Genomic DNA, 24,938 nt, shown 5'->3' with positions numbered 1-24,938 from the left:
CCCAGACCTGGCGTCTCCTCAGGCTGCTCTGAGAGGGAAACCCAGGTGTCCCTAGAGATGGAACCCACCAGGGTCTCCCATTCTGGTGTCTTCTCATACTGCTCTGATGGAAGGGAACCTGGGGTGTCCCTAGAGATGTGGCCCACAAGGGTCCCCAAGCCTGGTGTCTCCTCGTGCTGCTCTGAGGAAAAGAAACCCCGGGCATCCCTAGAGACTTGACTCACCAGGGTCCCCAAGCCTGGCATCTCCCCTAGGCTGCTCTGAGGAGAAAAAAAACCATTGTCCCTAGAGAAGTGGCCCATCAGGGCCCCCAGGCCTGGCATCTCCAGGTGTTCCTAGAGACATGGCCAAGAAGGACCCCCTGCCTGGCATCTCCCTCTAAGGACAGGGAACCCCGGGTGTCCCTACAGACGTGGCCAAGGCGATGCCCAGGCCTCTCATCTCCTAGAAGAAACCTCGGGTGTCCTTAGAGATGTGACCCACCAGGGTTTCTGGGTCTGGCGTCTCCTCGCAGTGCTCTGAGGGAAGGAAACTTGGGATGTTCCTAGAAACTTGGCCCACGAGGGTCCCCAAGCCTAGTGTCTCCTCCTGCATCTCTGAGTCAAAGCAATCCCAGGCGTTTCTAGCAAAGTGGCCCACCAGGGTCCCCAGGCCTGGCATCTCCTCAGGCTGCTCTGAGAGGGAACCCCAGGCATCCCTAGAGACGTGTCCAAGAGGGTCCCCCAGCATTGCTGAGAGCCATAGCCAAGTAGGATGCATGGCATTTTTGGTTGAAAGGTGACCCTGCTCAGGGATGAGGGTGGCTCCAGGTTTAGGGTGGATCCTGCTGGATTAGGGTGGCTCCAGGTTTAGGGTGGATCCTGTTGGATTAGGGTGGCTCCAGGTTTAGGGTGGATCCTGCTGGATTAGGGTGGCTCCAGGTTTAGGGTGGATCCTGCTGGGAATAGGGCATATCCTGCTGCCTCAAGTGCCTGCTCCTTGAGTTCCCATTGAGTTCTCACAGGGTTCTGAGAGAATTGGTACACAGAGCCCGGTGGAGGGAGTGTATTTTCCCAGAACGTGCATGTAGAGTGTCGTGCATGTAGAGTGTCGGTGAGAGTTCGGGAATAAAGAGTTGCTGTTGGAATCTACACGTTTTTGTGGTGGCTCGGTTATTTTGTGCCCAGACAGACTGCGGCACAGCATGGTGTCTCCTCGTGCTGCTCCGAGGAAAGGAAACCCCAGGTGTCCCTAGAGTAGTGACCTAACAGGGTCTCCAGGTCTGGCGACTCCTCGCATGGCTCTGGAAAACAGGAACCTGGGGTGTCCCTAGACACGTGGCCCACCAGGGTCTCTAGGCCTGGTGTGCCTCCCAGGCTGCTGTGAGGAGAGGGCACACCAGGTGTCCCTAGAGACATGGTCAAGAGCTTCCCCAGGCTTGGCGCCTTCTCAGGCTCTGAGGAGAGGGACCGCTGGGGCGTCCCTACAGAGGTGACCCCGAGGATCCCCAGGCCTAGCATCGCATCGGGATGCTCTGAGGAGAGGGGAGCTCTGCCTTCCCTGTGGAATAACCCACCTTGACCAGCAGTGAGGGTTCCTCTGCTCAGTTCTGAGGAGAAAGCTCCTTCCTCAGCCTGAGGGCAATAAAGTATCTAAGATGGTACCCAGATCCCGCCCTCAGCCCCCCCCCTCACCTGAAGCCCTGCTGGGAGTGGAGGTACCCCCTGGGAGGGGAGACACCCCCTCTAGGGGACAAGCCCCTCCTCTAGAGATGCTTACCCCAGGGGAGAGACACTCTTGCTGTGAGGGGAGCCGCCCCCTGGGAGGGGAGGTACCCTGCTGGGAAGGGAGACACCCACCTCACCACCCCAGAGGCCCTCCTAGGGAAGACAGACACCCTGCTGGAAGGGGAGACACCCACTGAATGTGGAGCCACCCTCTGGAAAGGGAGACATGCTGGTGGGAGGGGAGACAACCTGGTGGGAGTGGTGGAGTGCCCTCCCTTCAGGAAAGACACCTCTGAGGGAGATGGAGATACCCTGCTGGAAGGGGAGAAGCTCCACTGGGAGGGGAGCCCCCTGGGCTTCCTGGGGATTCTGCTACTTCCTCCACCCCAGGAGTTACTGGATGAAACCTGTTCCCACTGCTGTCACTAGGTCTGGCTGTGTAATGAGGCACCAGGAGGAGTGAGATCTATAGAGAGCAGAAAAGGGAGTCCAGGAGCCACCTCCCTGCACCCCAGCTGTCCTCCACCAGGTCAGGCCTGCTGCGGACAGGGGACAGGCAGCCACATGGAGCCCTGCTTCCCTCCTGCACCCAAGGGCAGAGGAGAGAAAGGGGCCACCATAGAGGCCTCTGGGAAGTGATCTTTGAAGCAGTGTCACGTAATCCCACTTTAGGATCAGGGAAAAAAGAAAAGCAGTGAAATCCCAGCCCATGCTGGCCCACTCTCGATGTTGGGAAAACCTGAACTCAGACTGAGCCCCAGCAGCTTCTGGGAGCTGCAGGATGCACCGTCCCCCTGGCCCAAGTGTTCCAACAGATGCAGCCCACTAGGGTGCTTAGGCCTGGTGTCTCCCCTAGGCTGATCTGAGGAGGGAACCCCGATGTGTCCCTCGAGATGTGGTCCATGAGGGTCCCCAGGCCTGGCATCTCCTTGGGCTGCTCTGAGAGGGAACCTCAGGTGTCCTTAGAGACATGGCCCACCAGGCTCCCCAGACCTGGCGTCTCCTCAGGCTGCTCTGAGAAGGAAACCCGGGTGTCCCTAGAGATGGGACCCACCAGGGTCTCCCATTCTGGTGTCTTCTCATACTGCTCTGATGGAAGGGAACCTGGGGTGTCCCTAGAGATGTGGCCCACAAGGGTCCCCAAGCCTGGTGTCTCCTCGTGCTGCTCTGAGGAAAAAAAAAACCCAGTTGCCCCTAGAGAAGTGGCCCATCAGGGTCCCCAGCCCTGGCATCTCCCACAGGCTGCTCTGGATAAAGGGAACCCCAGGCATCCCTGGAGACATGGTCAAGAAGGACCCCCTGCCTGGCATCTCCCTCAGCTGCTGTAAGGACAGGGAACCCCGGGTGTCACTACAGACATGGCCAAGATGGTGCCCAGGCCTGGCATCTCCTTGTGCTGCTCTGAGGAGAAAAAAACCTCTGGTGTTCTTAGAGATATGACCCTCCAGGGTTTCTGGGTTTGCCGTCTCCTCGTGCAGTGCTCTGATGGAAGGAAAACTGGGTGTACCTAGAAACTTGGCCCAGGAGGGTCCCCAAGCCTGCTGACTCCTCCTGCAGCTCTGGGGAAAAAAAATCCCGGGCATTTCTAGAGACGTGGCACACTCGGATCCCTAGGCCTGGGGTCTCGACCAGGATGCTAGGAAGAGAGGGCACCACAGGTGTCCCTAGAGTCATGATCAAGAGTTTCCCCAGGCATGGAATCTCCCTCTTACTTCTCTGAGGAATGGAAACCTTGGGTGTCCCTAGAGACAGGGCCCACCAGGACACTGGGAATGGTGTCTCACCCAGGCTGCTCAGAGAAGCAGGCCCCCCAGATGTCTGTCCTAGAGACTTGGTCAAGATGGTCCAAAGGCCTGTCATGTCTCCCAGGCTGTTCTGAGGAGAGGGAACCGCTGTGATTCTAAAGTCACTGCACACTAGGGTCCCTACGCCTTACAACTTCCACAGGCTTCTCTGAGGAAGGAACCTCAAGGAACATCTAGAGATGAGGCCCCTGAGGCTGTGTTGAGAGGATGACTTTTGAGTTCTCCCAGAGTTCCCATTAAGTACCAATTCAGCTTTCAAAGGAATTCCTGAAGAGTTTGCATTGGTTGGTGGAGTTCCGATGTAGGAAGTTCCAGATGGAAAGTTCTGGTTGGTGTGTGGTCACTGGAAGGACCGCGTGGGTGGCATTAAGGGGAGTTCGAAAATAAAGTTTATTGGGTCTGGGGATGTGGCTCAAGTGGTAGCACGCTCGTCTGAGCATGCTTGCGGCGCGGGTTCCATCCTCAGCACCACATACAAACATAGATGTTGTGTCTGCCGGAAAAAAAAAGCAACATCAAAAAAAAAAAAAAAAAAAAGAAAGTTTATTCCTGCATGAGTGGCTCCTGATTTGTGCCCAGCCAGAATGCGACAAGGCTGCTCTAGGAGAGAAAGCCCAGGCTTCCCTAGACAAATGTAAAAGAGACAGAAGAGACAAGGCCAGAGACACATTGAGTGGGAGATGAAGAGAGGAGCTCCTACACAAAGCCAACACAGGCACTAAGAAGAAGCAAAGATGGATAACCAGACAGACAGAAAGACATCTGCTCAGAGAGAGAGAGAGATGGGTGAAGAGACAGACTCAGGGGGACCCTCAGGGAGGAAGGCGGTGGGAAGGGAGGCAGAGACACAGGAGGGACCCGGCAGAGGAGTTGCCAAGAGAAGGACCCAGGGAGAGACGCTGGATGGACTCTCTCACTCCCAGGACCTGGGTGGCCAGGCTCTGCTGGTGTGGCAAGAAGGGGTGGAGGAGCGGCCCCTGCGGGTGGGCCCTGTGTTCTGGGGAAAAGCAGGTGTCCGCCCCCCCACCGCCCATCCGCGAGTGTGAGGGGTGGGGATCGGTCAGGGTGCACAGGGATGGCCGAGGCCTGGACCAGGCTCGGCTCCGCCGGGTCGCCTGGAGTGTCCTAGCGTCCCTGAAGAGAGCCAGGCCTGTGGGCCTCGCTGCAGGCGCTGGGCGCCGGGCGCCGGAGGCCTGAAGGGACACCGGGAGCCCAGGGCTGCCCCTGCGCCCTACCCCCGCGGGCCCGGGGGTCACGGCCTGAGGCGGTCACGGACACTTTTCCTGGGCCACGCAAGAAAAGTGCGTGTGGGAAGGGGGCGCAAAAGCCTACAGCACCCGGTATTCCCAGGCGGTCTCCCATCCAAGTACTAACCAGGCCCGACCCTGCTTAGCTTCCGAGATCAGACGAGATCGGGCGCGTTCAGGGTGGTATGGCCGTAGACGGCGAAGGCTGCCCCGGAACGCCTCAAGAGCCTGCGCCGGGTTCCAGCGTTCAGCCCAGGGGCAGGGGAGGGCAGGGGAGGGCAGGGGAGCGGTGGAGGGGGCCAACACAGCGGGTGTTGGCAGGGGGCCTCCCTCGCCCCGCCCCAGCACAGCCCAGCCCAGCCCTACTCAACTCAACTCCAGGCTGGCTTTCTCGCTCCCACCTGACTCCGTCCCCGCGGCGGCGCGGGGGTCCTGGGAGACTGGCCGGCTCTCCCTCTGGGGTCCTCGGGCCCGGGTCGGGTCGGGGTGGAGTGGGCTAGGCGGGGCTGAGAGGGGCTGAGTCCCGCCTCCACCTCTGCCCCTCGGCACCTGGCTCCACCTACCGGGAGCCCCGCCCGGGCCGGGCTTCTGCCCCTCCTCGCCAAGCCCCAAGACCCCCGACCCCCGGCACCCGGCACCCGCACCGCCACCCCACCCCGCCCTTCGCCTGGCCCAGAAGCCCCAGAGAATCCCCAGCCGCCGCCGCCGCCGCCGCCGCGCGCGCTACCCTAGCCTAGCCTAGCCTAGCCTAGCCGGGAGCCCAGAGAGCCAGGGGCCAAGACGCGAGCAGGCACCCCCGCCCCCCGCCGGACACGCCAGAGACCCTGACAGAGGCCCAGCGCCCCAGCTGGGAATGCAGTGGGACTGGGCAATGGCGAGGGGCCGGCCACACACAACACCTGCGCGGGCCTAGCGCGTGGAGCCACGCTCAGGGAGGGAGGAGCACACGCAGGGACCCACAGACAACCGGGCAGCGGGTGGCCAGCCGGCTGTGGCCCGCTGGCTCCCAGTCAGTCAGTCAGTCAGTCACCGGGCCAGGCTCAGAAGTGCGCCGCTGGGGCCCCTGCCTCGCCCTCAGTTCCCCGTCCACTCTGCAAAGCAGCGCTTGGCCCACCCGCACCCCCACCCGAACCCCCACCCCACCCCACCACACTCGACCCCACCCCCGAGTGACTCCCTTGGCACTGAGTGCCAAGGTCGGAGGGCTCTGCGCCTTGTTTGGACGCGTCAAGGACCAGCACCTGTACAGCACCGCCCTGAGGAAGGGCACAGACCCCTCCGTCCATTTGTCCATGGGCGGTGCTCCAGGAAAGGACCGCCTGGGAAAGGAGCGCCCTGAGTCAAACCCCGTCAGAGCCCAGTGGACGGCCTCACCAGACGGGAAGCCCCCTCACCCGCAAGCCTTGCGGGGGGCGCGCGCCCACCGGGCCGTCGGGCCCTGCGTCGCGGCCAGGCGTCTCCAGGTGGACGGGTCGCCGCGACCAAAGGGGCCTCTGCCTCCCTGTCCCCACCGCCCGGGCTTCACCTCCCCTTGGCACGTGGTCCTCCCCGGCAACCCCCTGGCCCCGAACCACTTGCCTGCTCTGAAGGCTGCTTCCTCCTCTTCTCGGAGCATCTGCCCTCCTTGGACATCTGCTCTCTTGCTTGGTTCCCAGTGCAGCCTCTTAAGACCCTGTGGCCTCCTCGGCCTTCTCTCAGCCTCTGCTGAGCACACACCCTGAAGATGTGCACGCACTTCAAGGGGGATGTCTGAATCCACTCTTACATCCACGGGAAGTTAGATGGGAGATGAGAGAACCTGTGACTGTCCACTCTCGAGGCTACCATGGCCTCGGTGACTTGCACACCAGAGTGAGGTGGCTGGGGTGGGAGGGAGGAAGAGAGGGGTGAGTGAGTGTGTGTGTGTGAGAGAGAGAGAGAGAGAGAGACAGAGACAGAGACAGAGACAGAGACAGAGACAGACAGACAGACAGAAGAGCCAAGGACAGAAACACACTGAGTGGGAGATGGAGACAGGAGGCCTCCTCACAGGCCAGTAGAGTCAAAAAGGTGAAGGAGAGATGGATGAACAGAGAGATAGACAGAAAGACATCTGCTTCCAGTGTGTGTGTGTGTGTGGGTGGGTGAGAGACAGAGAGAGACAGAGAGAGATGGGTGAAGAGACAGACTCAGGGGGACCCTCAGGGAGGAAGGCGGTGGGAAGGGAGGCAGAGACACAGGAGGGACCCGGCAGAGGAGTTGCCAAGAGAAGGACCCAGGGAGAGACGCTGGATGGACTCTCTCACTCCCAGGACCTGGGTGGCCAGGCTCTGCTGGTGTGGCAGGAAGGGGTGGAGGAGCGGCCCCTGCGGGTGGGCCCTGTGTTCTGGGGAAAAGCAGGTGTCCGCCCCCCCACCGCCCATCCGCGAGTGTGAGGGGTGGGGATCGGTCAGGGTGCACAGGGATGGCCGAGGCCTGGACCAGGCTCGGCTCCGCCGGGTCGCCTGGAGTGTCCTAGCGTCCCTGAAGAGAGCCAGGCCTGTGGGCCTCGCTGCAGGCGCTGGGCGCCGGGCGCCGGAGGCCTGAAGGGACACCGGGAGCCCAGGGCTGCCCCTGCGCCCTACCCCCGCGGGCCCGGGGGTCACGGCCTGAGGCGGTCACGGACACTTTTCCTGGGCCACGCAAGAAAAGTGCGTGTGGGAAGGGGGCGCAAAAGCCTACAGCACCCGGTATTCCCAGGCGGTCTCCCATCCAAGTACTAACCAGGCCCGACCCTGCTTAGCTTCCGAGATCAGACGAGATCGGGCGCGTTCAGGGTGGTATGGCCGTAGACGGCGAAGGCTGCCCCGGAACGCCTCAAGAGCCTGCGCCGGGTTCCAGCGTTCAGCCCAGGGGCAGGGGAGGGCAGGGGAGGGCAGGGGAGCGGTGGAGGGGGCCAACACAGCGGGTGTTGGCAGGGGGCCTCCCTCGCCCCGCCCCAGCACAGCCCAGCCCAGCCCTACTCAACTCAACTCCAGGCTGGCTTTCTCGCTCCCACCTGACTCCGTCCCCGCGGCGGCGCGGGGGTCCTGGGAGACTGGCCGGCTCTCCCTCTGGGGTCCTCGGGCCCGGGTCGGGTCGGGGTGGAGTGGGCTAGGCGGGGCTGAGAGGGGCTGAGTCCCGCCTCCACCTCTGCCCCTCGGCACCTGGCTCCACCTACCGGGAGCCCCGCCCGGGCCGGGCTTCTGCCCCTCCTCGCCAAGCCCCAAGACCCCCGACCCCCGGCACCCGGCACCCGCACCGCCACCCCACCCCGCCCTTCGCCTGGCCCAGAAGCCCCAGAGAATCCCCAGCCGCCGCCGCCGCCGCCGCGCGCGCTACCCTAGCCTAGCCTAGCCTAGCCTAGCCGGGAGCCCAGAGAGCCAGGGGCCAAGACGCGAGCAGGCACCCCCGCCCCCCGCCGGACACGCCAGAGACCCTGACAGAGGCCCAGCGCCCCAGCTGGGAATGCAGTGGGACTGGGCAATGGCGAGGGGCCGGCCACACACAACACCTGCGCGGGCCTAGCGCGTGGAGCCACGCTCAGGGAGGGAGGAGCACACGCAGGGACCCACAGACAACCGGGCAGCGGGTGGCCAGCCGGCTGTGGCCCGCTGGCTCCCAGTCAGTCAGTCAGTCAGTCACCGGGCCAGGCTCAGAAGTGCGCCGCTGGGGCCCCTGCCTCGCCCTCAGTTCCCCGTCCACTCTGCAAAGCAGCGCTTGGCCCACCCGCACCCCCACCCGAACCCCCACCCCACCCCACCACACTCGACCCCACCCCCGAGTGACTCCCTTGGCACTGAGTGCCAAGGTCGGAGGGCTCTGCGCCTTGTTTGGACGCGTCAAGGACCAGCACCTGTACAGCACCGCCCTGAGGAAGGGCACAGACCCCTCCGTCCATTTGTCCATGGGCGGTGCTCCAGGAAAGGACCGCCTGGGAAAGGAGCGCCCTGAGTCAAACCCCGTCAGAGCCCAGTGGACGGCCTCACCAGACGGGAAGCCCCCTCACCCGCAAGCCTTGCGGGGGGGCGCGCGCCCACCGGGCCGTCGGGCCCTGCGTCGCGGCCAGGCGTCTCCAGGTGGACGGGTCGCCGCGACCAAAGGGGCCTCTGCCTCCCTGTCCCCACCGCCCGGGCTTCACCTCCCCTTGGCACGTGGTCCTCCCTGGCAACCCCCTGGCCCCGAACCACTTGCCTGCTCTGAAGGCTGCTTCCTCCTCTTCTCGGAGCACCTGCCCTCCTTGGACATCTGCTCTCTTGCTTGGTTCCCAGTGCAGCCTCTTAAGACCCTGTGGCCTCCTCGGCCTTCTCTCAGCCTCTGCTGAGCACACACCCTGAAGACGTGCACGCACTTCAAGGGGGATGTCTGAATCCACTCTTACATCCACGGGAAGTTAGATGGGAGATGAGAGAACCTGTGACTGTCCACTCTCGAGGCTACCATGGCCTCGGTGACTTGCACACCAGAGTGAGGTGGCTGGGGTGGGAGGGAGGAAGAGAGGGGTGAGTGAGTGTGTGTGTGTGAGAGAGAGAGAGACAGAGAGACAGAGACAGAGACAGAGACAGAGACAGACAGACAGACAGAAGAGCCAAGGACAGAAACACACTGAGTGGGAGATGGAGACAGGAGGCCTCCTCACAGGCCAGTAGAGTCAAAAAGGTGAAGGAGAGATGGATGAACAGAGAGATAGACAGAAAGACATCTGCTTCCAGTGTGTGTGTGTGTGTGGGTGGGTGAGAGACAGAGAGAGACAGAGAGAGATGGGTGAAGAGACAGACTCAGGGGGACCCTCAGGGAGGAAGGCGGTGGGAAGGGAGGCAGAGACACAGGAGGGACCCGGCAGAGGAGTTGCCAAGAGAAGGACCCAGGGAGAGACGCTGGATGGACTCTCTCACTCCCAGGACCTGGGTGGCCAGGCTCTGCTGGTGTGGCAAGAAGGGGTGGAGGAGCGGCCCCTGCGGGTGGGCCCTGTGTTCTGGGGAAAAGCAGGTGTCCGCCCCCCCACCGCCCATCCGCGAGTGTGAGGGGTGGGGATCGGTCAGGGTGCACAGGGATGGCCGAGGCCTGGACCAGGCTCGGCTCCGCCGGGTCGCCTGGAGTGTCCTAGCGTCCCTGAAGAGAGCCAGGCCTGTGGGCCTCGCTGCAGGCGCTGGGCGCCGGGCGCCGGAGGCCTGAAGGGACACCGGGAGCCCAGGGCTGCCCCTGCGCCCTACCCCCGCGGGCCCGGGGGTCACGGCCTGAGGCGGTCACGGACACTTTTCCTGGGCCACGCAAGAAAAGTGCGTGTGGGAAGGGGGCGCAAAAGCCTACAGCACCCGGTATTCCCAGGCGGTCTCCCATCCAAGTACTAACCAGGCCCGACCCTGCTTAGCTTCCGAGATCAGACGAGATCGGGCGCGTTCAGGGTGGTATGGCCGTAGACGGCGAAGGCTGCCCCGGAACGCCTCAAGAGCCTGCGCCGGGTTCCAGCGTTCAGCCCAGGGGCAGGGGAGGGCAGGGGAGGGCAGGGGAGCGGTGGAGGGGGCCAACACAGCGGGTGTTGGCAGGGGGCCTCCCTCGCCCCGCCCCAGCACAGCCCAGCCCAGCCCTACTCAACTCAACTCCAGGCTGGCTTTCTCGCTCCCACCTGACTCCGTCCCCGCGGCGGCGCGGGGGTCCTGGGAGACTGGCCGGCTCTCCCTCTGGGGTCCTCGGGCCCGGGTCGGGTCGGGGTGGAGTGGGCTAGGCGGGGCTGAGAGGGGCTGAGTCCCGCCTCCACCTCTGCCCCTCGGCACCTGGCTCCACCTACCGGGAGCCCCGCCCGGGCCGGGCTTCTGCCCCTCCTCGCCAAGCCCCAAGACCCCCGACCCCCGGCACCCGGCACCCGCACCGCCACCCCACCCCGCCCTTCGCCTGGCCCAGAAGCCCCAGAGAATCCCCAGCCGCCGCCGCCGCCGCGCGCGCTACCCTAGCCTAGCCTAGCCTAGCCTAGCCGGGAGCCCAGAGAGCCAGGGGCCAAGACGGGAGCAGGCACCCCCGCCCCCCGCCGGACACGACAGAGACCCTGACAGAGGCCCAGCGCCCCAGCTGGGAATGCAGTGGGACTGGGCAATGGCGAGGGGCCGGCCACACACAACACCTGCGCGGGCCTAGCGCGTGGAGCCACGCTCAGGGAGGGAGGAGCACACGCAGGGACCCACAGACAACCGGGCAGCGGGTGGCCAGCCGGCTGTGGCCCGCTGGCTCCCAGTCAGTCAGTCAGTCAGTCACCGGGCCAGGCTCAGAAGTGCGCCGCTGGGGCCCCTGCCTCGCCCTCAGTTCCCCGTCCACTCTGCAAAGCAGCGCTTGGCCCACCCGCACCCCCACCCGAACCCCCACCCCACCCCACCACACTCGACCCCACCCCCGAGTGACTCCCTTGGCACTGAGTGCCAAGGTCGGAGGGCTCTGCGCCTTGTTTGGACGCGTCAAGGACCAGCACCTGTACAGCACCGCCCTGAGGAAGGGCACAGACCCCTCCGTCCATTTGTCCATGGGCGGTGCTCCAGGAAAGGACCGCCTGGGAAAGGAGCGCCCTGAGTCAAACCCCGTCAGAGCCCAGTGGACGGCCTCACCAGACGGGAAGCCCCCTCACCCGCAAGCCTTGCGGGGGGCGCGCGCCCACCGGGCCGTCGGGCCCTGCGTCGCGGCCAGGCGTCTCCAGGTGGACGGGTCGCCGCGACCAAAGGGGCCTCTGCCTCCCTGTCCCCACCGCCCGGGCTTCACCTCCCCTTGGCACGTGGTCCTCCCCGGCAACCCCCTGGCCCCGAACCACTTGCCTGCTCTGAAGGCTGCTTCCTCCTCTTCTCGGAGCACCTGCCCTCCTTGGACATCTGCTCTCTTGCTTGGTTCCCAGTGCAGCCTCTTAAGACCCTGTGGCCTCCTCGGCCTTCTCTCAGCCTCTGCTGAGCACACACCCTGAAGACGTGCACGCACTTCAAGGGGGATGTCTGAATCCACTCTTACATCCACGGGAAGTTAGATGGGAGATGAGAGAACCTGTGACTGTCCACTCTCGAGGCTACCATGGCCTCGGTGACTTGCACACCAGAGTGAGGTGGCTGGGGTGGGAGGGAGGAAGAGAGGGGTGAGTGAGTGTGTGTGTGTGAGAGAGAGAGAGACAGAGAGACAGAGACAGAGACAGAGACAGAGACAGACAGACAGACAGAAGAGCCAAGGACAGAAACACACTGAGTGGGAGATGGAGACAGGAGGCCTCCTCACAGGCCAGTAGAGTCAAAAAGGTGAAGGAGAGATGGATGAACAGAGAGATAGACAGAAAGACATCTGCTTCCAGTGTGTGTGTGTGTGTGGGTGGGTGAGAGACAGAGAGAGACAGAGAGAGATGGGTGAAGAGACAGACTCAGGGGGACCCTCAGGGAGGAAGGCGGTGGGAAGGGAGGCAGAGACACAGGAGGGACCCGGCAGAGGAGTTGCCAAGAGAAGGACCCAGGGAGAGACGCTGGATGGACTCTCTCACTCCCAGGACCTGGGTGGCCAGGCTCTGCTGGTGTGGCAGGAAGGGGTGGAGGAGCGGCCCCTGCGGGTGGGCCCTGTGTTCTGGGGAAAAGCAGGTGTCCGCCCCCCCACCGCCCATCCGCGAGTGTGAGGGGTGGGGATCGGTCAGGGTGCACAGGGATGGCCGAGGCCTGGACCAGGCTCGGCTCCGCCGGGTCGCCTGGAGTGTCCTAGCGTCCCTGAAGAGAGCCAGGCCTGTGGGCCTCGCTGCAGGCGCTGGGCGCCGGGCGCCGGAGGCCTGAAGGGACACCGGGAGCCCAGGGCTGCCCCTGCGCCCTACCCCCGCGGGCCCGGGGGTCACGGCCTGAGGCGGTCACGGACACTTTTCCTGGGCCACGCAAGAAAAGTGCGTGTGGGAAGGGGGCGCAAAAGCCTACAGCACCCGGTATTCCCAGGCGGTCTCCCATCCAAGTACTAACCAGGCCCGACCCTGCTTAGCTTCCGAGATCAGACGAGATCGGGCGCGTTCAGGGTGGTATGGCCGTAGACGGCGAAGGCTGCCCCGGAACGCCTCAAGAGCCTGCGCCGGGTTCCAGCGTTCAGCCCAGGGGCAGGGGAGGGCAGGGGAGGGCAGGGGAGCGGTGGAGGGGGCCAACACAGCGGGTGTTGGCAGGGGGCCTCCCTCGCCCCGCCCCAGCACAGCCCAGCCCAGCCCTACTCAACTCAACTCCAGGCTGGCTTTCTCGCTCCCACCTGACTCCGTCCCCGCGGCGGCGCGGGGGTCCTGGGAGACTGGCCGGCTCTCCCTCTGGGGTCCTCGGGCCCGGGTCGGGTCGGGGTGGAGTGGGCTAGGCGGGGCTGAGAGGGGCTGAGTCCCGCCTCCACCTCTGCCCCTCGGCACCTGGCTCCACCTACCGGGAGCCCCGCCCGGGCCGGGCTTCTGCCCCTCCTCGCCAAGCCCCAAGACCCCCGACCCCCGGCACCCGGCACCCGCACCGCCACCCCACCCCGCCCTTCGCCTGGCCCAGAAGCCCCAGAGAATCCCCAGCCGCCGCCGCCGCCGCCGCGCGCGCTACCCTAGCCTAGCCTAGCCTAGCCTAGCCGGGAGCCCAGAGAGCCAGGGGCCAAGACGCGAGCAGGCACCCCCGCCCCCCGCCGGACACGCCAGAGACCCTGACAGAGGCCCAGCGCCCCAGCTGGGAATGCAGTGGGACTGGGCAATGGCGAGGGGCCGGCCACACACAACACCTGCGCGGGCCTAGCGCGTGGAGCCACGCTCAGGGAGGGAGGAGCACACGCAGGGACCCACAGACAACCGGGCAGCGGGTGGCCAGCCGGCTGTGGCCCGCTGGCTCCCAGTCAGTCAGTCAGTCAGTCACCGGGCCAGGCTCAGAAGTGCGCCGCTGGGGCCCCTGCCTCGCCCTCAGTTCCCCGTCCACTCTGCAAAGCAGCGCTTGGCCCACCCGCACCCCCACCCGAACCCCCACCCCACCCCACCACACTCGACCCCACCCCCGAGTGACTCCCTTGGCACTGAGTGCCAAGGTCGGAGGGCTCTGCGCCTTGTTTGGACGCGTCAAGGACCAGCACCTGTACAGCACCGCCCTGAGGAAGGGCACAGACCCCTCCGTCCATTTGTCCATGGGCGGTGCTCCAGGAAAGGACCGCCTGGGAAAGGAGCGCCCTGAGTCAAACCCCGTCAGAGCCCAGTGGACGGCCTCACCAGACGGGAAGCCCCCTCACCCGCAAGCCTTGCGGGGGGCGCGCGCCCACCGGGCCGTCGGGCCCTGCGTCGCGGCCAGGCGTCTCCAGGTGGACGGGTCGCCGCGACCAAAGGGGCCTCTGCCTCCCTGTCCCCACCGCCCGGGCTTCACCTCCCCTTGGCACGTGGTCCTCCCCGGCAACCCCCTGGCCCCGAACCACTTGCCTGCTCTGAAGGCTGCTTCCTCCTCTTCTCGGAGCATCTGCCCTCCTTGGACATCTGCTCTCTTGCTTGGTTCCCAGTGCAGCCTCTTAAGACCCTGTGGCCTCCTCGGCCTTCTCTCAGCCTCTGCTGAGCACACACCCTGAAGATGTGCACGCACTTCAAGGGGGATGTCTGAATCCACTCTTACATCCACGGGAAGTTAGATGGGAGATGAGAGAACCTGTGACTGTCCACTCTCGAGGCTACCATGGCCTCGGTGACTTGCACACCAGAGTGAGGTGGCTGGGGTGGGAGGGAGGAAGAGAGGGGTGAGTGAGTGTGTGTGTGTGAGAGAGAGAGAGACAGAGAGACAGAGACAGAGACAGAGACAGAGACAGAGACAGACAGACAGACAGAAGAGCCAAGGACAGAAACACACTGAGTGGGAGATGGAGACAGGAGGCCTCCTCACAGGCCAGTAGAGTCAAAAAGGTGAAGGAGAGATGGATGAACAGAGAGATAGACAGAAAGACATCTGCTTCCAGTGTGTGTGTGTGTGTGGGTGGGTGAGAGACAGAGAGAGACAGAGAGAGATGGGTGAAGAGACAGACTCAGGGGGACCCTCAGGGAGGAAGGCGGTGGGAAGGGAGGCAGAGACACAGGAGGGACCCGGCAGAGGAGTTGCCAAGAGAAGGACCCAGGGAGAGACGCTGGATGGACTCTCTCACTCCCAGGACCTGGGTGGCCAGGCTCTGCTGGTGTGGCAGGAAGGGGTGGAGGAGCGGCCCCTGCGGGTGGGCCCTGTGTTCTGGGGAAAAGCAGGTGTCCGCCCCCCCACCGCCCATCCGCGAGTGTGAGGGGTGGGGATCGGTCAGGGTGCACAGGGATGGCCGAGGCCTGGACCAGGCTCGGCTCCGCCGGGTCGCCTGGAGTGTCCTAGCGTCCCTGAAGAGAGCCAGGCCTGTGGGCCTCGCTGCAGGCGCTGGGCGCCGGGCGCCGGAGGCCTGAAGGGACACCGGGAGCCCAGGGCTGCCCCTGCGCCCTACCCCCGCGGGCCCGGGGGTCACGGCCTGAGGCGGTCACGGACACTTTTCCTGGGCCACGCAAGAAAAGTGCGTGTGGGAAGGGGGCGCAAAAGCCTACAGCACCCGGTATTCCCAGGCGGTCTCCCATCCAAGTACTAACCAGGCCCGACCCTGCTTAGCTTCCGAGATCAGACGAGATCGGGCGCGTTCAGGGTGGTATGGCCGTAGACGGCGAAGGCTGCCCCGGAACGCCTCAAGAGCCTGCGCCGGGTTCCAGCGTTCAGCCCAGGGGCAGGGGAGGGCAGGGGAGGGCAGGGGAGCGGTGGAGGGGGCCAACACAGCGGGTGTTGGCAGGGGGCCTCCCTCGCCCCGCCCCAGCACAGCCCAGCCCAGCCCTACTCAACTCAACTCCAGGCTGGCTTTCTCGCTCCCACCTGACTCCGTCCCCGCGGCGGCGCGGGGGTCCTGGGAGACTGGCCGGCTCTCCCTCTGGGGTCCTCGGGCCCGGGTCGGGTCGGGGTGGAGTGGGCTAGGCGGGGCTGAGAGGGGCTGAGTCCCGCCTCCACCTCTGCCCCTCGGCACCTGGCTCCACCTACCGGGAGCCCCGCCCGGGGCCGGGCTTCTGCCCCTCCTCGCCAAGCCCCAAGACCCCCGACCCCCGGCACCCGGCACCCGCACCGCCACCCCACCCCGCCCTTCGCCTGGCCCAGAAGCCCCAGAGAATCCCCAGCCGCCGCCGCCGCCGCCGCGCGCGCTACCCTAGCCTAGCCTAGCCTAGCCTAGCCGGGAGCCCAGAGAGCCAGGGGCCAAGACGCGAGCAGGCACCCCCGCCCCCCGCCGGACACGCCAGAGACCCTGACAGAGGCCCAGCGCCCCAGCTGGGAATGCAGTGGGACTGGGCAATGGCGAGGGGCCGGCCACACACAACACCTGCGCGGGCCTAGCGCGTGGAGCCACGCTCAGGGAGGGAGGAGCACACGCAGGGACCCACAGACAACCGGGCAGCGGGTGGCCAGCCGGCTGTGGCCCGCTGGCTCCCAGTCAGTCAGTCAGTCAGTCACCGGGCCAGGCTCAGAAGTGCGCCGCTGGGGCCCCTGCCTCGCCCTCAGTTCCCCGTCCACTCTGCAAAGCAGCGCTTGGCCCACCCGCACCCCCACCCGAACCCCCACCCCACCCCACCACACTCGACCCCACCCCCGAGTGACTCCCTTGGCACTGAGTGCCAAGGTCGGAGGGCTCTGCGCCTTGTTTGGACGCGTCAAGGACCAGCACCTGTACAGCACCGCCCTGAGGAAGGGCACAGACCCCTCCGTCCATTTGTCCATGGGCGGTGCTCCAGGAAAGGACCGCCTGGGAAAGGAGCGCCCTGAGTCAAACCCCGTCAGAGCCCAGTGGACGGCCTCACCAGACGGGAAGCCCCCTCACCCGCAAGCCTTGCGGGGGGGCGCGCGCCCACCGGGCCGTCGGGCCCTGCGTCGCGGCCAGGCGTCTCCAGGTGGACGGGTCGCCGCGACCAAAGGGGCCTCTGCCTCCCTGTCCCCACCGCCCGGGCTTCACCTCCCCTTGGCACGTGGTCCTCCCTGGCAACCCCCTGGCCCCGAACCACTTGCCTGCTCTGAAGGCTGCTTCCTCCTCTTCTCGGAGCACCTGCCCTCCTTGGACATCTGCTCTCTTGCTTGGTTCCCAGTGCAGCCTCTTAAGACCCTGTGGCCTCCTCGGCCTTCTCTCAGCCTCTGCTGAGCACACACCCTGAAGACGTGCACGCACTTCAAGGGGGATGTCTGAATCCACTCTTACATCCACGGGAAGTTAGATGGGAGATGAGAGAACCTGTGACTGTCCACTCTCGAGGCTACCATGGCCTCGGTGACTTGCACACCAGAGTGAGGTGGCTGGGGTGGGAGGGAGGAAGAGAGGGGTGAGTGAGTGTGTGTGTGTGAGAGAGAGAGAGACAGAGAGACAGAGACAGAGACAGAGACAGAGACAGACAGACAGACAGAAGAGCCAAGGACAGAAACACACTGAGTGGGAGATGGAGACAGGAGGCCTCCTCACAGGCCAGTAGAGTCAAAAAGGTGAAGGAGAGATGGATGAACAGAGAGATAGACAGAAAGACATCTGCTTCCAGTGTGTGTGTGTGTGTGGGTGGGTGAGAGACAGAGAGAGACAGAGAGAGATGGGTGAAGAGACAGACTCAGGGGGACCCTCAGGGAGGAAGGCGGTGGGAAGGGAGGCAGAGACACAGGAGGGACCCGGCAGAGGAGTTGCCAAGAGAAGGACCCAGGGAGAGACGCTGGATGGACTCTCTCACTCCCAGGACCTGGGTGGCCAGGCTCTGCTGGTGTGGCAAGAAGGGGTGGAGGAGCGGCCCCTGCGGGTGGGCCCTGTGTTCTGGGGAAAAGCAGGTGTCCGCCCCCCCACCGCCCATCCGCGAGTGTGAGGGGTGGGGATCGGTCAGGGTGCACAGGGATGGCCGAGGCCTGGACCAGGCTCGGCTCCGCCGGGTCGCCTGGAGTGTCCTAGCGTCCCTGAAGAGAGCCAGGCCTGTGGGCCTCGCTGCAGGCGCTGGGCGCCGGGCGCCGGAGGCCTGAAGGGACACCGGGAGCCCAGGGCTGCCCCTGCGCCCTACCCCCGCGGGCCCGGGGGTCACGGCCTGAGGCGGTCACGGACACTTTTCCTGGGCCACGCAAGAAAAGTGCGTGTGGGAAGGGGGCGCAAAAGCCTACAGCACCCGGTATTCCCAGGCGGTCTCCCATCCAAGTACTAACCAGGCCCGACCCTGCTTAGCTTCCGAGATCAGACGAGATCGGGCGCGTTCAGGGTGGTATGGCCGTAGACGGCGAAGGCTGCCCCGGAACGCCTCAAGAGCCTGCGCCGGGTTCCAGCGTTCAGCCCAGGGGCAGGGGAGGGCAGGGGAGGGCAGGGGAGCGGTGGAGGGGGCCAACACAGCGGGTGTTGGCAGGGGGCCTCACTCGCCCCGCCCCAGCACAGCCCAGCACAGCCCTACTCAACTCAACTCCAGGCTGGCTTTCTCGCTCCCACCTGACTCCGTCCCCGCGGCGGCGCGGGGGTCCTGGGAGACTGGCCGGCTCTCCCTCTGGGGTCCTCGGGCCCGGGTCGGGTCGGGGTGGAGTGGGCTAGGCGGGGCTGAGAGGGGCTGAGTCCCGCCTCCACCTCTGCCCCTCGGCACCTGGCTCCACCTACCGGGAGCCCCGCCCGGGGCCGGGCTTCTGCCCCTCCTCGCCAAGCCCCAAGACCCCCGAACCCCGGCACCCGGCACCCGCACCGCCACCCCACCCCGCCCTTCGCCTGGCCCAGAAGCCCCAGAGAATCCCCAGCCGCCGCCGCCGCCGCGCGCGCTACCCTAGCCTAGCCTAGCCTAGCCTAGCCGGGAGCCCAGAGAGCCAGGGGCCAAGACGGGAGCAGGCACCCCCGCCCCCCGCCGGACACGACAGAGACCCTGACAGAGGCCCAGCGCCCCAGCTGGGAATGCAGTGGGACTGGGCAATGGCGAGGGGCCGGCCACACACAACACCTGCGCGGGCCTAGCGCGTGGAGCCACGCTCAGGGAGGGAGGAGCACACGCAGGGACCCACAGACAACCGGGCAGCGGGTGGCCAGCCGGCTGTGGCCCGCTGGCTCCCAGTCAGTCAGTCAGTCAGTCACCGGGCCAGGCTCAGAAGTGCGCCGCTGGGGCCCCTGCCTCGCCCTCAGTTCCCCGTCCACTCTGCAAAGCAGCGCTTGGCCCACCCGCACCCCCACCCGAACCCCCACCCCACCCCACCACACTCGACCCCACCCCCGAGTGACTCCCTTGGCACTGAGTGCCAAGGTCGGAGGGCTCTGCGCCTTGTTTGGACGCGTCAAGGACCAGCACCTGTACAGCACCGCCCTGAGGAAGGGCACAGACCCCTCCGTCCATTTGTCCATGGGCGGTGCTCCAGGAAAGGACCGCCTGGGAAAGGAGCGCCCTGAGTCAAACCCCGTCAGAGCCCAGTGGACGGCCTCACCAGACGGGAAGCCCCCTCACCCGCAAGCCTTGCGGGGGGCGCGCGCCCACCGGGCCGTCGGGCCCTGCGTCGCGGCCAGGCGTCTCCAGGTGGACGGGTCGCCGCGACCAAAGGGGCCTCTGCCTCCCTGTCCCCACCGCCCGGGCTTCACCTCCCCTTGGCACGTGGTCCTCCCCGGCAACCCCCTGGCCCCGAACCACTTGCCTGCTCTGAAGGCTGCTTCCTCCTCTTCTCGGAGCATCTGCCCTCCTTGGACATCTGCTCTCTTGCTTGGTTCCCAGTGCAGCCTCTTAAGACCCTGTGGCCTCCTCGGCCTTCTCTCAGCCTCTGCTGAGCACACACCCTGAAGACGTGCACGCACTTCAAGGGGGATGTCTGAATCCACTCTTACATCCACGGGAAGTTAGATGGGAGATGAGAGAACCTGTGACTGTCCACTCTCGAGGCTACCATGGCCTCGGTGACTTGCACACCAGAGTGAGGTGGCTGGGGTGGGAGGGAGGAAGAGAGGGGTGAGTGAGTGTGTGTGTGTGAGAGAGAGAGAGACAGAGAGACAGAGACAGAGACAGAGACAGAGACAGACAGACAGACAGAAGAGCCAAGGACAGAAACACACTGAGTGGGAGATGGAGACAGGAGGCCTCCTCACAGGCCAGTAGAGTCAAAAAGGTGAAGGAGAGATGGATGAACAGAGAGATAGACAGAAAGACATCTGCTTCCAGTGTGTGTGTGTGTGTGGGTGGGTGAGAGACAGAGAGAGACAGAGAGAGATGGGTGAAGAGACAGACTCAGGGGGACCCTCAGGGAGGAAGGCGGTGGGAAGGGAGGCAGAGACACAGGAGGGACCCGGCAGAGGAGTTGCCAAGAGAAGGACCCAGGGAGAGACGCTGGATGGACTCTCTCACTCCCAGGACCTGGGTGGCCAGGCTCTGCTGGTGTGGCAGGAAGGGGTGGAGGAGCGGCCCCTGCGGGTGGGCCCTGTGTTCTGGGGAAAAGCAGGTGTCCGCCCCCCCACCGCCCATCCGCGAGTGTGAGGGGTGGGGATCGGTCAGGGTGCACAGGGATGGCCGAGGCCTGGACCAGGCTCGGCTCCGCCGGGTCGCCTGGAGTGTCCTAGCGTCCCTGAAGAGAGCCAGGCCTGTGGGCCTCGCTGCAGGCGCTGGGCGCCGGGCGCCGGAGGCCTGAAGGGACACCGGGAGCCCAGGGCTGCCCCTGCGCCCTACCCCCGCGGGCCCGGGGGTCACGGCCTGAGGCGGTCACGGACACTTTTCCTGGGCCACGCAAGAAAAGTGCGTGTGGGAAGGGGGCGCAAAAGCCTACAGCACCCGGTATTCCCAGGCGGTCTCCCATCCAAGTACTAACCAGGCCCGACCCTGCTTAGCTTCCGAGATCAGACGAGATCGGGCGCGTTCAGGGTGGTATGGCCGTAGACGGCGAAGGCTGCCCCGGAACGCCTCAAGAGCCTGCGCCGGGTTCCAGCGTTCAGCCCAGGGGCAGGGGAGGGCAGGGGAGGGCAGGGGAGCGGTGGAGGGGGCCAACACCGCGGGTGTTGGCAGGGGGCCTCCCTCGCCCCGCCCCAGCACAGCCCAGCCCAGCCCTACTCAACTCAACTCCAGGCTGGCTTTCTCGCTCCCACCTGACTCCGTCCCCGCGGCGGCGCGGGGGTCCTGGGAGACTGGCCGGCTCTCCCTCTGGGGTCCTCGGGCCCGGGTCGGGTCGGGGTGGAGTGGGCTAGGCGGGGCTGAGAGGGGCTGAGTCCCGCCTCCACCTCTGCCCCTCGGCACCTGGCTCCACCTACCGGGAGCCCCGCCCGGGCCGGGCTTCTGCCCCTCCTCGCCAAGCCCCAAGACCCCCGACCCCCGGCACCCGGCACCCGCACCGCCACCCCACCCCGCCCTTCGCCTGGCCCAGAAGCCCCAGAGAATCCCCAGCCGCCGCCGCCGCCGCCGCGCGCGCTACCCTAGCCTAGCCTAGCCTAGCCTAGCCGGGAGCCCAGAGAGCCAGGGGCCAAGACGCGAGCAGGCACCCCCGCCCCCCGCCGGACACGCCAGAGACCCTGACAGAGGCCCAGCGCCCCAGCTGGGAATGCAGTGGGACTGGGCAATGGCGAGGGGCCGGCCACACACAACACCTGCGCGGGCCTAGCGCGTGGAGCCACGCTCAGGGAGGGAGGAGCACACGCAGGGACCCACAGACAACCGGGCAGCGGGTGGCCAGCCGGCTGTGGCCCGCTGGCTCCCAGTCAGTCAGTCAGTCAGTCACCGGGCCAGGCTCAGAAGTGCGCCGCTGGGGCCCCTGCCTCGCCCTCAGTTCCCCGTCCACTCTGCAAAGCAGCGCTTGGCCCACCCGCACCCCCACCCGAACCCCCACCCCACCCCACCACACTCGACCCCACCCCCGAGTGACTCCCTTGGCACTGAGTGCCAAGGTCGGAGGGCTCTGCGCCTTGTTTGGACGCGTCAAGGACCAGCACCTGTACAGCACCGCCCTGAGGAAGGGCACAGACCCCTCCGTCCATTTGTCCATGGGCGGTGCTCCAGGAAAGGACCGCCTGGGAAAGGAGCGCCCTGAGTCAAACCCCGTCAGAGCCCAGTGGACGGCCTCACCAGACGGGAAGCCCCCTCACCCGCAAGCCTTGCGGGGGGGCGCGCGCCCACCGGGCCGTCGGGCCCTGCGTCGCGGCCAGGCGTCTCCAGGTGGACGGGTCGCCGCGACCAAAGGGGCCTCTGCCTCCCTGTCCCCACCGCCCGGGCTTCACCTCCCCTTGGCACGTGGTCCTCCCTGGCAACCCCCTGGCCCCGAACCACTTGCCTGCTCTGAAGGCTGCTTCCTCCTCTTCTCGGAGCACCTGCCCTCCTTGGACATCTGCTCTCTTGCTTGGTTCCCAGTGCAGCCTCTTAAGACCCTGTGGCCTCCTCGGCCTTCTCTCAGCCTCTGCTGAGCACACACCCTGAAGACGTGCACGCACTTCAAGGGGGATGTCTGAATCCACTCTTACATCCACGGGAAGTTAGATGGGAGATGAGAGAACCTGTGACTGTCCACTCTCGAGGCTACCATGGCCTCGGTGACTTGCACACCAGAGTGAGGTGGCTGGGGTGGGAGGGAGGAAGAGAGGGGTGAGTGAGTGTGTGTGTGTGAGAGAGAGAGAGACAGAGAGACAGAGACAGAGACAGAGACAGAGACAGACAGACAGACAGAAGAGCCAAGGACAGAAACACACTGAGTGGGAGATGGAGACAGGAGGCCTCCTCACAGGCCAGTAGAGTCAAAAAGGTGAAGGAGAGATGGATGAACAGAGAGATAGACAGAAAGACATCTGCTTCCAGTGTGTGTGTGTGTGTGGGTGGGTGAGAGACAGAGAGAGACAGAGAGAGATGGGTGAAGAGACAGACTCAGGGGGACCCTCAGGGAGGAAGGCGGTGGGAAGGGAGGCAGAGACACAGGAGGGACCCGGCAGAGGAGTTGCCAAGAGAAGGACCCAGGGAGAGACGCTGGATGGACTCTCTCACTCCCAGGACCTGGGTGGCCAGGCTCTGCTGGTGTGGCAGGAAGGGGTGGAGGAGCGGCCCCTGCGGGTGGGCCCTGTGTTCTGGGGAAAAGCAGGTGTCCGCCCCCCCACCGCCCATCCGCGAGTGTGAGGGGTGGGGATCGGTCAGGGTGCACAGGGATGGCCGAGGCCTGGACCAGGCTCGGCTCCGCCGGGTCGCCTGGAGTGTCCTAGCGTCCCTGAAGAGAGCCAGGCCTGTGGGCCTCGCTGCAGGCGCTGGGCGCCGGGCGCCGGAGGCCTGAAGGGACACCGGGAGCCCAGGGCTGCCCCTGCGCCCTACCCCCGCGGGCCCGGGGGTCACGGCCTGAGGCGGTCACGGACACTTTTCCTGGGCCACGCAAGAAAAGTGCGTGTGGGAAGGGGGCGCAAAAGCCTACAGCACCCGGTATTCCCAGGCGGTCTCCCATCCAAGTACTAACCAGGCCCGACCCTGCTTAGCTTCCGAGATCAGACGAGATCGGGCGCGTTCAGGGTGGTATGGCCGTAGACGGCGAAGGCTGCCCCGGAACGCCTCAAGAGCCTGCGCCGGGTTCCAGCGTTCAGCCCAGGGGCAGGGGAGGGCAGGGGAGGGCAGGGGAGCGGTGGAGGGGGCCAACACCGCGGGTGTTGGCAGGGGGCCTCCCTCGCCCCGCCCCAGCACAGCCCAGCCCAGCCCTACTCAACTCAACTCCAGGCTGGCTTTCTCGCTCCCACCTGACTCCGTCCCCGCGGCGGCGCGGGGGTCCTGGGAGACTGGCCGGCTCTCCCTCTGGGGTCCTCGGGCCCGGGTCGGGTCGGGGTGGAGTGGGCTAGGCGGGGCTGAGAGGGGCTGAGTCCCGCCTCCACCTCTGCCCCTCGGCACCTGGCTCCACCTACCGGGAGCCCCGCCCGGGCCGGGCTTCTGCCCCTCCTCGCCAAGCCCCAAGACCCCCGACCCCCGGCACCCGGCACCCGCACCGCCACCCCACCCCGCCCTTCGCCTGGCCCAGAAGCCCCAGAGAATCCCCAGCCGCCGCCGCCGCCGCCGCGCGCGCTACCCTAGCCTAGCCTAGCCTAGCCTAGCCGGGAGCCCAGAGAGCCAGGGGCCAAGACGCGAGCAGGCACCCCCGCCCCCCGCCGGACACGCCAGAGACCCTGACAGAGGCCCAGCGCCCCAGCTGGGAATGCAGTGGGACTGGGCAATGGCGAGGGGCCGGCCACACACAACACCTGCGCGGGCCTAGCGCGTGGAGCCACGCTCAGGGAGGGAGGAGCACACGCAGGGACCCACAGACAACCGGGCAGCGGGTGGCCAGCCGGCTGTGGCCCGCTGGCTCCCAGTCAGTCAGTCAGTCAGTCACCGGGCCAGGCTCAGAAGTGCGCCGCTGGGGCCCCTGCCTCGCCCTCAGTTCCCCGTCCACTCTGCAAAGCAGCGCTTGGCCCACCCGCACCCCCACCCGAACCCCCACCCCACCCCACCACACTCGACCCCACCCCCGAGTGACTCCCTTGGCACTGAGTGCCAAGGTCGGAGGGCTCTGCGCCTTGTTTGGACGCGTCAAGGACCAGCACCTGTACAGCACCGCCCTGAGGAAGGGCACAGACCCCTCCGTCCATTTGTCCATGGGCGGTGCTCCAGGAAAGGACCGCCTGGGAAAGGAGCGCCCTGAGTCAAACCCCGTCAGAGCCCAGTGGACGGCCTCACCAGACGGGAAGCCCCCTCACCCGCAAGCCTTGCGGGGGGGCGCGCGCCCACCGGGCCGTCGGGCCCTGCGTCGCGGCCAGGCGTCTCCAGGTGGACGGGTCGCCGCGACCAAAGGGGCCTCTGCCTCCCTGTCCCCACCGCCCGGGCTTCACCTCCCCTTGGCACGTGGTCCTCCCTGGCAACCCCCTGGCCCCGAACCACTTGCCTGCTCTGAAGGCTGCTTCCTCCTCTTCTCGGAGCACCTGCCCTCCTTGGACATCTGCTCTCTTGCTTGGTTCCCAGTGCAGCCTCTTAAGACCCTGTGGCCTCCTCGGCCTTCTCTCAGCCTCTGCTGAGCACACACCCTGAAGACGTGCACGCACTTCAAGGGGGATGTCTGAATCCACTCTTACATCCACGGGAAGTTAGATGGGAGATGAGAGAACCTGTGACTGTCCACTCTCGAGGCTACCATGGCCTCGGTGACTTGCACACCAGAGTGAGGTGGCTGGGGTGGGAGGGAGGAAGAGAGGGGTGAGTGAGTGTGTGTGTGTGAGAGAGAGAGAGACAGAGA

The 24,938-nt window shown here is 65.8% G+C and overlaps 8 non-coding genes across 8 annotated transcripts; all 8 read right to left on the bottom strand.

Annotated features, from left to right (window-relative positions):
* Positions 1 to 4,836: 4,836 nt before the first annotated feature.
* LOC139705941 (5S ribosomal RNA) lies at positions 4,837 to 4,955 on the bottom strand. The gene has a single exon (XR_011707670.1). It is a non-coding gene; the product is annotated as a 5S ribosomal RNA (ribosomal RNA).
* A 2,496-nt stretch (positions 4,956 to 7,451) lies between these two features.
* Positions 7,452 to 7,570, bottom strand: LOC139705940 (5S ribosomal RNA). Its single transcript, XR_011707669.1, has one exon. It is a non-coding gene; the product is annotated as a 5S ribosomal RNA (ribosomal RNA).
* Positions 7,571 to 10,058: 2,488 nt separating this feature from the next.
* LOC139705939 (5S ribosomal RNA) lies at positions 10,059 to 10,177 on the bottom strand. Its single transcript, XR_011707668.1, has one exon. It is a non-coding gene; the product is annotated as a 5S ribosomal RNA (ribosomal RNA).
* Positions 10,178 to 12,661: 2,484 nt separating this feature from the next.
* On the bottom strand, positions 12,662 to 12,780 carry LOC139705938 (5S ribosomal RNA). The gene has a single exon (XR_011707667.1). It is a non-coding gene; the product is annotated as a 5S ribosomal RNA (ribosomal RNA).
* Positions 12,781 to 15,273: 2,493 nt separating this feature from the next.
* Positions 15,274 to 15,392, bottom strand: LOC139705937 (5S ribosomal RNA). The gene has a single exon (XR_011707666.1). It is a non-coding gene; the product is annotated as a 5S ribosomal RNA (ribosomal RNA).
* A 2,489-nt stretch (positions 15,393 to 17,881) lies between these two features.
* Positions 17,882 to 18,000, bottom strand: LOC139705936 (5S ribosomal RNA). The gene has a single exon (XR_011707665.1). It is a non-coding gene; the product is annotated as a 5S ribosomal RNA (ribosomal RNA).
* A 2,485-nt stretch (positions 18,001 to 20,485) lies between these two features.
* Positions 20,486 to 20,604, bottom strand: LOC139705934 (5S ribosomal RNA). Its single transcript, XR_011707663.1, has one exon. It is a non-coding gene; the product is annotated as a 5S ribosomal RNA (ribosomal RNA).
* Positions 20,605 to 23,092: 2,488 nt separating this feature from the next.
* Positions 23,093 to 23,211, bottom strand: LOC139705933 (5S ribosomal RNA). Its single transcript, XR_011707662.1, has one exon. It is a non-coding gene; the product is annotated as a 5S ribosomal RNA (ribosomal RNA).
* Between the last annotated feature and the right edge of the window lie 1,727 nt (positions 23,212 to 24,938).

Source organism: Marmota flaviventris, chromosome 5 (genome assembly GCF_047511675.1).
Source record: "Marmota flaviventris isolate mMarFla1 chromosome 5, mMarFla1.hap1, whole genome shotgun sequence".
Lineage (NCBI taxonomy): Eukaryota > Metazoa > Chordata > Mammalia > Rodentia > Sciuridae > Marmota > Marmota flaviventris.
Note: the sequence above shows the minus strand (reverse complement) of the source record. Positions and strands in the feature narration are given on the sequence as shown.